General features: G+C 39.8%; 1 pseudogene; it reads right to left on the reverse strand.

The window, feature by feature from the left end:
• Positions 1-5,614: 5,614 nt before the first annotated feature.
• On the reverse strand, positions 5,615-12,200 carry LOC131254812 (cytokinin riboside 5'-monophosphate phosphoribohydrolase LOG7-like; annotated as a pseudogene).
• Positions 12,201-14,248: the final 2,048 nt, after the last annotated feature.

Below are 14,248 nucleotides of genomic sequence, written 5' to 3' on the forward strand. Positions count from 1 at the left end.
CATACAGTCAATCATGTTCTTGTCTTGAATGTGCGTGATGCTCAATAAAAGGAAACAACGCCAAAAATTGGTACAGTAGCCCACCTTTCTGCAACCTAAGCCTCTGGTAGAATCAACCCATCATGGGATAGAACATGCCTAGTATATCCATGCCAGATAATCTTAGCCATCTGATGAAAATGGGCAATTACAACCAATTGTCCACAGTCAACAGGGGCCAAATTGGATTTGGATCATCTGACAAACCTCTGATAGGTTCATCCATGATGAGTTCTACTAGATGAATGGTTTAAATTACTAGATGGTGGGCCCAAAAAAATTAAAAGCACCAGCTAGCTTGCCTTAACATCGTAATATATTTTATAAAAAAAAAAAAAAAAAAAAAAAAAAAAAAAAAACTTATTCAGCATGTTGCAGAGGTTTGTCATTTTTGCCACTTTTCTCTTAATCTTTCATTGGACCATGATGATGCTTATCAAAAAATTGCTAGCAGGAGCAGTTATCTGCCTTGCCAATATCTGACTCAGTAACCAGTTGTAGGTAATCATATTTAAAGAATCGAAACATGTGAGGAGATGCAGCTGGCCTGATTGTCATGGCACTTGGATAGACCCATCTATGAGATGCTGCGCAGGGGCTACTGTACGTTTCATAGCATAGCTAATAGAATCTTTCCTCTTTTAGTTTTATCATATTCTAGCTCACTACAAGAAAATCGGGCTAAACCACGGATGCGGTTAACCTTTGCCGGCACCCGGGTGAGAGAGAGAGAGAGAGAGAGAGAGAGAGAGAGAGAGGAACGCTTGGCTGCGCACCTTATTATCAAACGTCGGATAAGGCAGACAATCTGGACGAAGGTGCTCTTATGCGCAAGTTTGAAAGAGCGAGTTTCCTTCTCTGGCTTGCCTCTTCACCCTATTCTCTAACTCTCCAATGGATGTGGCGGAAGCATTTCACATTAAGTTTTTCGGTTGGGATGCTAGGTGGGTCCCACCAAGATGTTAGTGATAAATCCACGTTGTCCATACATTTTTAAAAATAATTTTATAATATGAACCCAAAACCGAGGTATATCAAAATCTCAAGTGGGCCACACGGTGTTGATTGAACTCTCACCATTAAAAACTTTCCGGGGCCACCAAAATTTTGGATCAAGCTGATATTTGTTTTTTGCCATCATCTAGGTCTTTATGACCTAATCTACAGGTTGGATGTCAAATAAACATCACGGTGGGTCCTAAAAAATATTTAACGGTGAGAATCATTATCATCGCTGCTTCCCGTGGTGTGGTCCACTTGAGCGTTGGATCTACTACATTTTTATACACATACCTTAAAATGATTTGACATAGAGGATGAACGGTTTAGATAAATAGATACATCAAGGTGGGCCCGCCCACAGAACTGCCCGTTCGTGGCTAGATAAACTGATATTTGTTTTTTATTTTTTTAATCTTCATCCACGGCTACATGAGCTTATGAATAGGTTGGATGGTAAAAAAACCATCACAGTGGCCCTTAAAATGGTTTCAACGATGGGTGTCATTATCACTGTAGGTTCCTTTGGTGTGGTCCACTGGAGATGTGGACCTACTTAATTTTTTGTCTCATACCTTAAAATGATCTAAGATAAACGATGAACGGCGTGGATAAAACACTTAAATCACATTGGGCCCCACAGAGCCCTGCCCGAATGGATTACCGTCCGGGCAAGGGTTGGACGCAATCCGCATCCCCATGCAAAAAGGCTTTTGCAGGAAATCCACTCATCTGCAACTCGGAACATGTAGGAGCTTTGAGTGGCCACTGTGATGTATGGTTTATATCCACATCATCTATGCATTTTTTTAGTATTATTTTCACCTTAATAAAAAAATCTGCTAGGCCATAGAAAAGAGAAATGCAAATCAAGGGAGGATATTGTTTTCATTTGTCATGGCCCACCAAAATTTTGAATCAAAGAAAAAATTGGGCCAAGGAGGTTTCATGAGGTTTTGCTTCACATGGACTGTTCAAATTTTGAAGTCACATCAAGTATGATGACTTCTTAAAAAAATTTGCACGAGTCCCGTGTGCGCAGCTAATTATTTCGTGTGCAAAGGGGATGGGGATTGTGTCCTACCACTGCCCGTCTCCATCTAGGAATGGGCAGCAGCTTTGAGTGGTCACGTGACGTATGGGTTTTATCCATACCGTCCATCCATTTTTCCTTATCATTTCAGGGCATTATCCCAAAATTAAGGTAGATCCAAATCTCAAGTGGACCACACCACAAGAAGCAGAGGTGATAACGATTCTCACCATTAAATATTTTTTAGGGCCCACCGTAATGTTTATTTGACATCTAACCTGTAGATTAGGTCATACAGACATGGATGATGGTAAAAAACAAATATCGGATTGATCCAAAACTTTGGTAGCCCCAGGAAGTTTTTAATGGTGAGATTCCAATCAACACTGTGTGGCCCACTTGAGAGTTTGATCTACTTCAATTTTGGGTTCATATCATAAAATTATTTTTAAAAATGTATGGATAGCATGGATGAGACACATACATCATGTGGGGTCAACAAAGCAGCAATAAGGGAGTAGCCAATCCAACTCCGTGTCATCCAAAGAATCTCCCACCGTCACCACCCCAGTGTGCCCCTGTATCCCAAGGGCGACCCCACTCGAACCCGATGTAAAAGGAGTCTCGAACATAAGACCTCCCACTTTGATACCAATTTGATACAGAACAATTAACCATTTGCTCTAAAAGCTCGAACTGTTAAAGCATGGCGAATTAATCCCTTTATCTCATAGCCTAGACCCCACGTCTCATGGTTAGGACCTCGGTCAAACCCCCCTCATGGGCCCCAAATTACATGGGTACTGCCTCACAGAGTCGCCCACCTAGGGCTATTCACGAGTCGAGCTAGCTCAAAAAACTCGCTCGACTCGACTCGAGTAAGCTCGGATTGACTCAGCTTGAATGGCCGATTCGGGCCGAGTTAAGATAATTATTTGAAGCTCGAGTTGAGTTTGAGCCGAGTTCAACCAGGGGGCATTTCAACTCAACTCGAATCGACTCGAAGCTCGAACTCGAGTTCGACTCGGCTCGATTAATAAATATATTAAATATAATATATTTTATATATATTATATATAATATATATAATATATTAATATAAGTTTTAAGTTAAAAAAAAACAAAAAATAAAAAACAAACCCTAGAGCCTCTACCCAACCGCATGCACTCCCTTTCCCTTTCTTCTTTTTCTCTACCTGCTGCCAGCTACACGCCCGCCCGAACCACCATCACGAGTTTTCATTTCAGCTCCACAATAGTATGATTTCAATCTCTTTAGATTACTTCTTGGGCAAGAAACCCAAGAAATCGGAGATGGGTTCTTCTCAGATTTGTTAGAGCTTCAAGGAAATCTAATGATCTGATTGGCTAGAGCTCTTTACTTTGATTTCCGATCTGTGTTCTGCTCTGTTTCTTTTTTAGTACTTGAATTTCTGCTAGTGGAAGAAGATCAAGAACAAATTGGTTCTTATAGGTTTCCTTTCGAAGTTTTGTTTGGGTTTTTTCATCGAGTTTTGCTTTGATTCTCCGAAGATTTTTAAATTTTTCATCAATGGAGGAGGATCAAGAATAGAATCCATTACTCTCTCACCCAACAAGCTTGAGCTCAATTCGAGGTAAACTCGACTCGACTCGAACCACTAGCTTGACTCGAACTCGACTCGATAACTTTGGCAAACAAGCCAAGCTTCAATGTTGAGCTCAAACTGGACTCGACAACTTTGGCAAACAAGCCAAGCTTCAATATTGAGCTCGAACGCGAGTATAGCATGGATCAGCCGAGCCGAACTTGGCCCACCTCGACTCGACTCGACTCGATGCCCACCTTTATGCCCACCCCAAGTGTATCCCTACATCCCACATGCTACCCCACTCGAGCCCAGTGTGAAATGCACATTAATCACCCCTAGTGAGGAGTTTCGAACACGCGACCTCCCCCGTGGGACCCGCCAACCCCGAGTATACCCCTGCATCTCATAAGCGACCCCACTTGAGCCCGATGTGAAAATGCCCCTGCATTAACACACCATCCATACCGTTCATAACATCATTCATACTGGGATGAACTGAGAACACAAATATTAGCCTGATTTAAAACTTCTTTTGCACCATGAATATTTAAATGGTGGTCACTAAATATACAATGTTTCCTCTCATAAGGACCACTTTGGTTTTGGATACACCTCATTTTTGGTCCCATGTCCTAAAATGACCTCTCAAAATGGATGAACAATGTGGATTTACTACTAACATCTTGGCGGGACCCACCTTGCATCCCAGTGGAAGAACTTCCTATAAAATGCTTCTGCCGCATCCTTCAGAGAGTTAGAGAATAGGTAGAAGAAGCATGCCAGATATGGAAACTCGATCTCTCAAACTCGCACATAAGAGCGCCTTCATCTAGAACATCTGCCTTATCTGACGGTTGATAGCAAGGTTCGCACGTAATGGGGTGCAAACCGGTGAGTAACTGAGCGTCTCTCTCTCTCTCTCTCTCTCTCTCTCTCTCTCTCTCTCTCTCTATATATATATATATATATATATATATATATATATATATATATATATAAAACAGTGGGGCTCACAAATTTAAACAAGTCATTTTGGACCAATTTTCAATCTCTCTCTCTCTCTCTCTCTCTCTCTCTCTCTCTCTCTCTCTCAAAACCCTAGCCCTCTATCCCGCGCTTTCACTCGCTTTCCCTCTCACTCTCTCTACCTCTCTCTCAAAACCCTAGTCCTTTATCTCTCTATCTCATCGGCCCTCTGCTACAGTTTAGCCTTCTGCTGCTCGTAAATCTCAAATTCTCAGGTTTGATGTAAGGTTTTTCCCTTCTCACTGTTGCTTTCTGCAATTTAGAATACCCGATTAGGGATATGCATTGTCGAATTAGGGATTGGGATTTGGATTTGTATAACAAATCCCTAATTAGGGATATGTATTGTTGAATCCCTAGATGGGGATTTGCATTGTCGAATCCCTTTTTAGTGATTTGTAGATGTAGGATATCTCTAAGCTAACATCGATCAAGCATATCTCTAAAATGATACTGATCAGCTCTAGGTGGTCCAAGTTGAAATAAACTGGACGGGGTAGGTATATAGAGTTGCTCAAGCTTTCTTAACTGTGCATTTGATCTTTAGTCTGTGTAGCATTCTATAAATGATCAGGGAACAGCTGTCCAAAGTCCACCCACACAAGCTTATAGAGATAGGTCAGTGGATGTTGTGGTTTACAGTCAGATGATGGTTCAGACAGGGTGGAGCTTTAGAAAAGAGAGAGTATATGGCATGGTTTTATATATCATCCTTTGTAATAGTAAAGATATTGTGATTATTATGTACATGTTTTGTGCCTTGAAGAGTGAGATGTTATCAATTCGGTGGAGAAAAGGATATTCACCTGTATTCTTCTTTTTCATTTGCAAATTGACATGACTCACGAGCCCACCTTTCATCAACGACAAAAATTTCTCCATTCGGCTGATTTGTGGTTCGCGGCCTATAAAGGTACAATATTTCATTGTTTCCCATGGACCCACCTGTTTCAATTTGCGGACCCAACAATATTTAGGTGGGTCCTGTTTGCTTCAAATAATCGTATCTCTGCAGGTGAATTCTGTTATCTGTATACTTTCTGTTAATAATAAAAAAAAGAAAAGAAAAGGTGTTTGATGGCTCATTTGGTTGTTTGTATTTGGAATGTGATAAACTCCAAATCTTAAATATATTAAAATTCTTAATTGTGTTTTACATCCTGCAACTAGAATGCCTTATAGATATTGGTCATTATAATAAGCCCATCAAAGCACAACTTGGATAAAATTGAGGAAATTCCAAGCCTATGGTGGACCATTACGTGGACCAATCACGATGCAGAAAAACTGAATTTTTCTACTTGTGGCAAGCAGAGGATCCAGATTCATTTTTCAATGCTAACTTCTAGTGCTAAACATGAGTACACTTTTTTTTTTTTCAATAATTTTGCACTTGATTCATCAAAAGATAAAACCAACAAAACCCCCGAAACAAAGCTGCTGAGCGTGACTATTTATAACATTTTCTAGTTTTCATGTATGTGCTGTTGAACGGTTGGATCACAGTATGTATTTTATATAAATATTTATATGTTAGGCCAAAATGTGGGGTCCATCTCCCAAGCCAATCACATGGCGACACGTGTTTCAGGCACATAGCTTAGTTGTTCAGCCTCCCAGATCAGCTTGGCTGTGACTTCATCCTGCTCTGGAACATATTCCTCAAGTTGCCTGACTAATTCCTTGGCTGTTGGGGCAGATATGATAATTCAACGGGCAGTTGGCGCGATGAAACCTTTGTCAACAACTTGATTGATAAACGATAACAAGGAATTATAATATCCATCCACGTTCAAGGTGTTGGAATTGCAAACCAAAGCCCAGCAATTGCTGTGACTGTTCATCTTCCAAAGCACAACAACACTTCCCATGGAGATGCTCTTGGAAGATGAAAATGCTTGTGTATTTCTAGGAACATTTAAGTATTAGAAGCTCGTAGTAAGGGCAGTTTTGTCTTTTCAACTTACATTCAAATGCCTATAAATTGGCATCTTGTGTATCCGGTTGTAGCAAGCAAAGCAAGCAAGTCAACAGCAAGTGTGAGAAGTTTGCAGCGGCAAAACAGTTTAAGAGAATAAAAATTCCGTTTTTCTTCTCTCTTTCTTCCTTCTGCATTAGATTTATGAGTTGTGCTAAGGCTTTGTAAAGACAAGAAAAGCTATGGCTTATACAGCCAACAAACTGGTATCAGAGCCTAGTTCTTCTTCTACAAGAAGTTTCCAGCAATTTTTCAGCCAAATACAGATTTTTTCTGAAGAAAAAAAATCTGTTTAAAAAAAAAAATCAGATTACAAAGTCAAGTTCTTTTTTGAGTTCCCTAGTTGGAGATTGCCAGCAGTTTTTCAGCAAAAATAATTACAAAAAAAAAAAAAAAAATCAGATTTCAGCAAAAAATTTCAGATTGCCAGCAGTTTTTCAGCAAAAAAAAAAAAAAAAAAAAACAATTTTCAGCAGTTTTTCAGCCAAAGAAAAATATCAGATTTCAGAAGTTTTTCCAGCTAAAAAATCAGATCTTCTATTCCATCCCTCTCCCTTCATTTTCAAAAAAAAAAAAATCAGCCCTTCTTCAAAAAATAAAATAAAATCAGATTGTCTGGGTCCTCTTGAGGCTTAGTAAAACCAAGTCGTCTAACCGATAAAACTTGTTCAAATGGCCAGCACAATCCAGCCACAGGTTCCTAAGTTGTCTAAGGACAACTATGAAAAGTGGTGCATCCAAATGAAGGCGTTGTTCAGGTCGCAAGAACTATGGAAGATCATCACCGATGGTTATGTAGAACCCACTATGGAGGAAGAAGCCGCCTTCACCAACGAAGAAAAGACTACTCTCAAAAATCAAAGGAAGAAAGATAGCAAGGCTTTATTCCTCCTTTATCAAAGGTTGGATGAATCAACCTTTGAAAAGATTGCGGCAGCGACATCAAGCAAGCAAGCTTGGGATACCCTTGGCACCATCTTCAAGGGTGTTGATCGAGTGAAGCGGGTTCGCCTTCAAACACTAAGAGCCGAGTTCGAAGCGGGGCACATGAAGGAAGGTGAAAGTATCTCTGACTACTTCGCACATCCAATTGTTATTATTAACAATTTAAAAAGAAATGATGAAAAAGTTGAAGACATACGTGTTATGGAAAAGACATTGCGATCTCTCACAACCAAGTTTGTGCATGTGGTTGTGGCGATCGAAGAATCAAAGGACTTGAAAAAATTGTCCATTGAAGAACTGATGGGATTGTTACATGTGCATGAGCAATGAATGTAAAAAAATGCTGATTCAATGCTTGAACATGCCTTAGAGTCTAAGTTGACTCTAAATAAACAAAAGAATGGCCATACACAACGAGGTGGCCATGACACTAGCAATCGTGTAAGAGGCAAAGGGCGTAGATACCATCAAGCCATCAACAAAATCAACAAAAGTTTACCAGTTTCCGTAGAAGAGGAAATGGTAGAGGCCAGTTCATACATGGTCGTGGAAACGCAAAGAACGTTCAATACCACAATTGCAAGAAATTCGGCTATTATGCCTCTGAGTGTTGGTGCAAAGTGAATCAAGATAAACGATCCAACTATGTTGAAGTATCACACCATGAATAAGAAGACTCCACACTCCTTGTACAAGAAAAGGCATGTGAACGGCCAGATGTGTGGTATCTCGACACGGGTGCAAGCAACCACATGAGTGGTAACAAAGAACTGTTCGTGGAACTTATAAAAGAAGTTCGTGGCAACGTGAGTTTTAGCGACTCATCAAAGGTACCTGTGATAGGTAAAGGAAAAGTTAAAATCTATCAGAAGAATGGTGAGCCAAATTACATCTCTAATATGTATTACATCCCAAATATGAAAAATAACATCCTCAGTATCGGCCAACTCCTTGAGAAGGGGTATGTCATACACATGGAGAACTATTCTCTCTCTATAAGAGATGCTCACAGAAGACTTGTGGCTCAAGTCCAAATGGCGAAGAATCGCATGTTTCCACTCCATATTAACACAAAGGCTGAGAAGTGTCTCTATAGAATTGTGAAGAATGATTCATGGAGATGGCATCTTCACTTTGGGCATCTCCATTTTAATGGCCTTAAACTCTTATCCTCATCAAACATGGTATATGGCTTGCCGGATATTGAGCTCCAAAGCATGTGTGTGAGGCGTATACACTCGGCAAGCAACAAAGGAACTCCTTTCTAAGTGGAGTGTCTAGAATAGCACAGGAACCACTTCAGTTGGTTCACACTGATATTTGCGGACCACTTGAAACACCCTCTCTTGGAGGTAATAAATACTTTATTACCTTCATTGATGATTTTAGCAGAAGACTTTGGGTGTATTGCATCAAAGAAAAATCTTCCGCTTTCACTATCTTTAAAATTTTCAAAGCTCGTATTAAATTTGAAAGTGGTCACAAAATTAAAATACTTAGATCTAACAAAGGTGGAGAGTACACCTCAAATGCATTTTGAGATTTTTGTAGGGAACATGGCATTAAGCAATAACATATTGCAGCTTACACGCCACAACAGAATGGAATTGCGGAACGGAAGAATCGCACCATCCTCAACATGACAAGGACCATGCTGAAGGAGAAAGGCTTGCCAAAGAGCTTCTAGGCAGAGGCAGTTGCATGTACTGCCTACCTGCTTAATCGATGTCTAACAAAGTACGCCAGAAACGTGACACCACAGGAGGCATGGAGTGGCTACAAACTGAGCGTGGCGCACCTAAGGATCTTTGGGTGTGTCGCCTGCGCTCAGGGTCTAGAAGCAAGAAGAAGGAAGCTTGATGATCGGGGCCAAAATGCATCTTTATCAGCTATAGTGAAGGATCTAAAGCCTACAAGCTCTACAATCCACTAACCAATAAAGTAGTGGTGAGTAGAGATGTGGTCTTTAGTGAGGAAAAAGCTTGAAAATGGAACGATGAAGAATCGACTAAAGATATTCAAGTCGAAATAGAAGAACATGAAGAAAGGCATGACCATCAAGAGCAAACGCCCGCAATACCTTCTTCGGCCGCATTAGCAGTACACAAAAGTCCAGGAATACATTTCATCACTCCTGGAAGTACTCCATCAAGTCAAACTTCGGCCAGCTTGTCCTCACCCATGACACCAATAAAAATGAAAAGCTTAAGTGACATCTATGAGCAAACTGAAGAGGTCAATCTTTTCTGCCTATATGCAGATCATGAGCCTCTGACGTTTCAGGAAGCCATAAAAGAAGAATATTAGAGAATCACTATGAAAGAAGAAATTCATGCTATTGAGAAAAATGACACATGGGAGCTGACTATACTTCCTAATGGCAAGAAAACTATTGGCGTCAAATGAGTGTACAAGATCAAGCGAAATGCTGATGGTGAGATCGATCGCTACAAGGCAAGGCTTGTAGCAAAGGGCTACAAACAGAAGTATGGGGTGGACTATGAAGAAGTCTTCGCTCCTGTTGCTCGCCTTGACACTATGAGGATGATTATCTCCCTTGCAGCCCATCACAGTTAGATGATCTATCAACTGGATGTGAAATTCGCATTCCTAAATGGAATTCTGGAAGAAGAGGTCTATGTTGACCAGCTTGAAGGCTTTGTTATGCAAGGGGAGGAACACAAGGTGTATCGATTGAAGAAAGCCCTCTATGGGTTGAAGCAAGCTCCACGTGCTTGGAATGCACGCATCGACAACTATCTTCAAGAGAACGGCTTCGCCCAATGTCCATATGAGCATGCAGTTTACATCAAGAAGAATGCTCATGGTGATATGCTCATAGCATGCCTATATGTTGATGATTTACTGTTTATAGGAAACAGCTGACCGATGTTTGATGAATTCAAAAAGGCCATGTTTAAGGAGTTCAAGATGACCGACAGAGGTCCAATGTCCTTTTTTTGGTATTGAAGTGAAGCAACAACATGGTGGCATCTATATATCTCAGAAGAAGTATGCCAAGGAATTGCTTGAAAATTTCAAGATGGCCGATTGCAATGCTGTACACACATCTGTAGCAACGGGCTTAAAACTGACAAAGGACGGAGAAGGAAGAAGCGTTAACTCGACTATGTTCAAGAGCCTAATTGGAAGCCTAAGGTACTTCACAATCATAAGGCCGAATATCATCTACAGTGTTGGGCTTTTAAGTAGGTACATGGAAGCATCAAAAGAATCACACTGGCCAGCTGCAAAAAGAATCCTCAGGTACGTCAAAGGAACAATGGAATTCGGTCTTTTTTATCCATACGATGATGAAGCAATGCTGTATGGATACTCAGATAGTGATTGGGGAGGTGACCAAGATGAAAGAAAGAGCACCATTGGCTATGTATTCTATCTCAGAACGACTGCTTTCACATGGAATTCGAAGAAGCAAAGTGTGGTCGCCCTGTCCACATGTGAAGCAGAGTACGTGATAGCATCGTCCATTGTTTGTGAGGGAATTTGGTTGAGAAACCTACTAAAGGAGCTAAAGCATCCGCAGGAAGAATCCATAGTCATATATGTGGATAACAAGTCGGCAATCGAACTAGCTAAAAATCCAGTGCAGCATGGAAGAAGCAAACACATTGATACCCAATATTATTTTCTGAGAGATCATGTAAAGTAGAAAATGATAAAATTAGAGTATTGTCATACTACAGAACAGGTGACATATATTTTCATAAAGGCATTACCGACAGATGCATTCAAACGACTAAGAATGATGCTCGGAATGAAGCCGGTTTTGGTTTGAAGGGGAGTGTTGGAATTGCAAATCAAAGCCTAGCAATTGCTGTGACTGTTCATCTTCTAAAGCACAACAACACTTCCCATGGAGATGCTTTTGGAAGACGAAAATGCTTGTGTATTTTCTAGGAACATTTAATTGTTAGAAGCTCCTATTAGGGGTAGTTTTGTCTTATCAACTTACATTCAAATGCCTATAAATTGGCATCTTGTGTATCCGGTTGTAGCAAGCAAAGCAAGCAAGTCAATAGCAAGTGTGAGAAGTTTGCAGCAATAAAATAGTTTAAGAGAATAAAAATTCTATTTTTCTTCTCTCTTTCTTCCTTCTGCATTAGATTTCTGAGTTGTGCTGAGGCTTTGTAAAGCCAAGAAAAGCCATGGCTTATACAGCCAACACAAGGGACCCATCGGTTTCTGATGGATTCCGAGCCGTGCCCAAGTAATGACTTCCAGTAGTTCTTCAAGTGTCTCGTATGCACTGGGCAAAGCAATAAAAGCATCAGCTTGGCGAGCCATCTCAGCCTTTTTTAGGTGCATGTCAGATACAACTCTCACTTCACCAACAATGTTGCCAGTTATAGCCCCATCAACCCCACGCTACCACCTCCATACACCAAATCAATCCTCCTTTCCGCCAATTCATTTCCCAACTGAATAGTAGCTTCTTGGTAGCTGATTTTCTTGCCTTGGCTTCTTCCAGAGAATACACAAATCCTCTTGAATTTGGATTTCCTCTCTTCCATGATTTCCAAAGAATCTTTTTCCTTTCTCTATATATCCAACTTTCCTTCAACTAATCTATATATCCACAGGACTACACTTAGCTGACTCTAAGCCACACGTCGGATGAATTGTCAGTCCATGGGAATGACTGAGGTTTTGAACGCTGGTGTTGGTGTTGAATGCTACTACTTTAAGATGCCTTTGGTTTTTAATGCTATCATTATAAGTTTATTCAGCTTAATCAAACAACATTAGAATCACCTCAATTTTGGCAATGTACACATTCATCTTTTTTTTTTTTTTTTTTTTTTGGGGGGGGAACTATTCAACCTTATGAAGTTGATTTCATGGTCCATGTTTTATCTTCCTTTTTCTCTATCCATGGTCCATGTACACTGGAGTAGACTTCTACAAGTTGTGTGGAGTGTCCATTATTCAAAGGTGAGCTTTTATGCAAGTATTGAATTTGGATTCTTAGCATAAAAAATTAAGTGAGTATTTTGAGATAAATATGAGATTTTCACTACCTATTCGAATAAAAAATGAAAATTGGAATTCATGTTTAAATAATTCTCATGGAAATCGTTGTTGCATCTAACAGCTTGACCTGCTTCTTCCACATGCATAAGCAAAATAAGAAGTGGAAGAACCATGCCACTTGATGGATTTTTATTTTTATTTTACCAAGATCCATTCATTCTGAATTCATGTTATGGATCATCCAGGAGTTTAACATGCATCTTTTGTGTGTTTCATTTGGTTTAAGATGCTAAATTTGATGTGTCTTTTCTTTTTGTTGTTCTATTCTTGAATCAAGTCCATGGGTGTTCGCCTTGCTGGAAGGCATTTAAATTGTAAATAAGCATTTCATTTATGTTGATTAAATGTAATGGTAATTGTATTCAATAATGTTTTTTCACATTTCATTTATTTCCAGATGCTTCTTTTTCTAAGTCTTTATATGGATTGCGAAGGAGGGAAGTGAAGATTTCACCTGACAAAGATATTCCTAATGCCGACTCAGGTTATCAGCTTCGACTTTCTGCATTACGAAGGCGTCAAAAAGTTCTCTCAGTTGTATTTCTGGTATAATCTTCCTTTACTTTTAGCAATTTAAGTATGGAACTCTTTTTAAGGATAGTCCGAGTTTATTCTCTTACAAATGATGACATTGCCCTTATTTTCCTTCAATGCATATTCTTTGACATGCTATTTGATTGAATATTTATAAATTTCTTGTATGCTTTTCTGTCAAATCTGAAAATTTTACATTGGCATGGGGGGCATCTTTTTATTTAGAAACTACAAATCATTGGGCAGGTTATGTGTGGTGAGGAATGAAAAATATCATATCATGATCTTCATTGAGTGTATTGGTGATTGGTCTTCTAGTCAAAATTCACATTCTCAACTGTCACACAATTTCACTGCCTTTGATTTTGAAGTAGTTTGATGGCATTCTTTAGTATTTTTTTTTCCTTTCCTCACTGGTTTCTGTATTCTTTAAGCTATTGAATAATGCTGCTTCCCCTAAAGATCTCTACTGTACACATGGCATTTGCATATGATGATCTGGACCCTCGATTTTGTGGGCTACCACATCAATGGGTCATACCCCAAAAAGCATGGCCATCTTACTATGGTAACCATTCCAATTGGGGGCCTGAAAGAACAAGCAATGGCTATATCAACAGGGGAAACTCATAACAATCAAATGGTTAGAGTTGTCAATTACCATGATGTTCAGTTTATAGCCACCCATCCAACTGGCAGCCATTTTGTTTCTTTTAGAAAACGTGAGGAATTTTGTTTCTTTTAACAAGGGCAGACATTCCGATTAATGCTTGCTTCACTTCTTGAAATGGGTTATCAGGTATTGTCCCTTTGCATGTACTTGGGATCTTCTTCTTCTTCTTTTGTCCTTTTTTATTTTTTCTCTTGTAAAGCAGCTATATAATTTCTGTGTGTGCCTTTTTAGGTAAAATTTGGTGTTCTAGAGGCCAGAGCCTTTGGTGTTTCTCAGTCTAGGTAACTAGCGCATTCATATGGGCAACTTCTCCAGAAGAGACACTCCCGGATTGGCCAGAGCCAATACACGTCTTTGCAGGCCCAGAACTGAAAATCACATTACCAAGGGACGTA

The sequence above is a fragment of the Magnolia sinica genome, chromosome 9 (genome assembly GCF_029962835.1).
Source record: "Magnolia sinica isolate HGM2019 chromosome 9, MsV1, whole genome shotgun sequence".
In the NCBI taxonomy this organism is placed as follows: domain Eukaryota; kingdom Viridiplantae; phylum Streptophyta; class Magnoliopsida; order Magnoliales; family Magnoliaceae; genus Magnolia; species Magnolia sinica.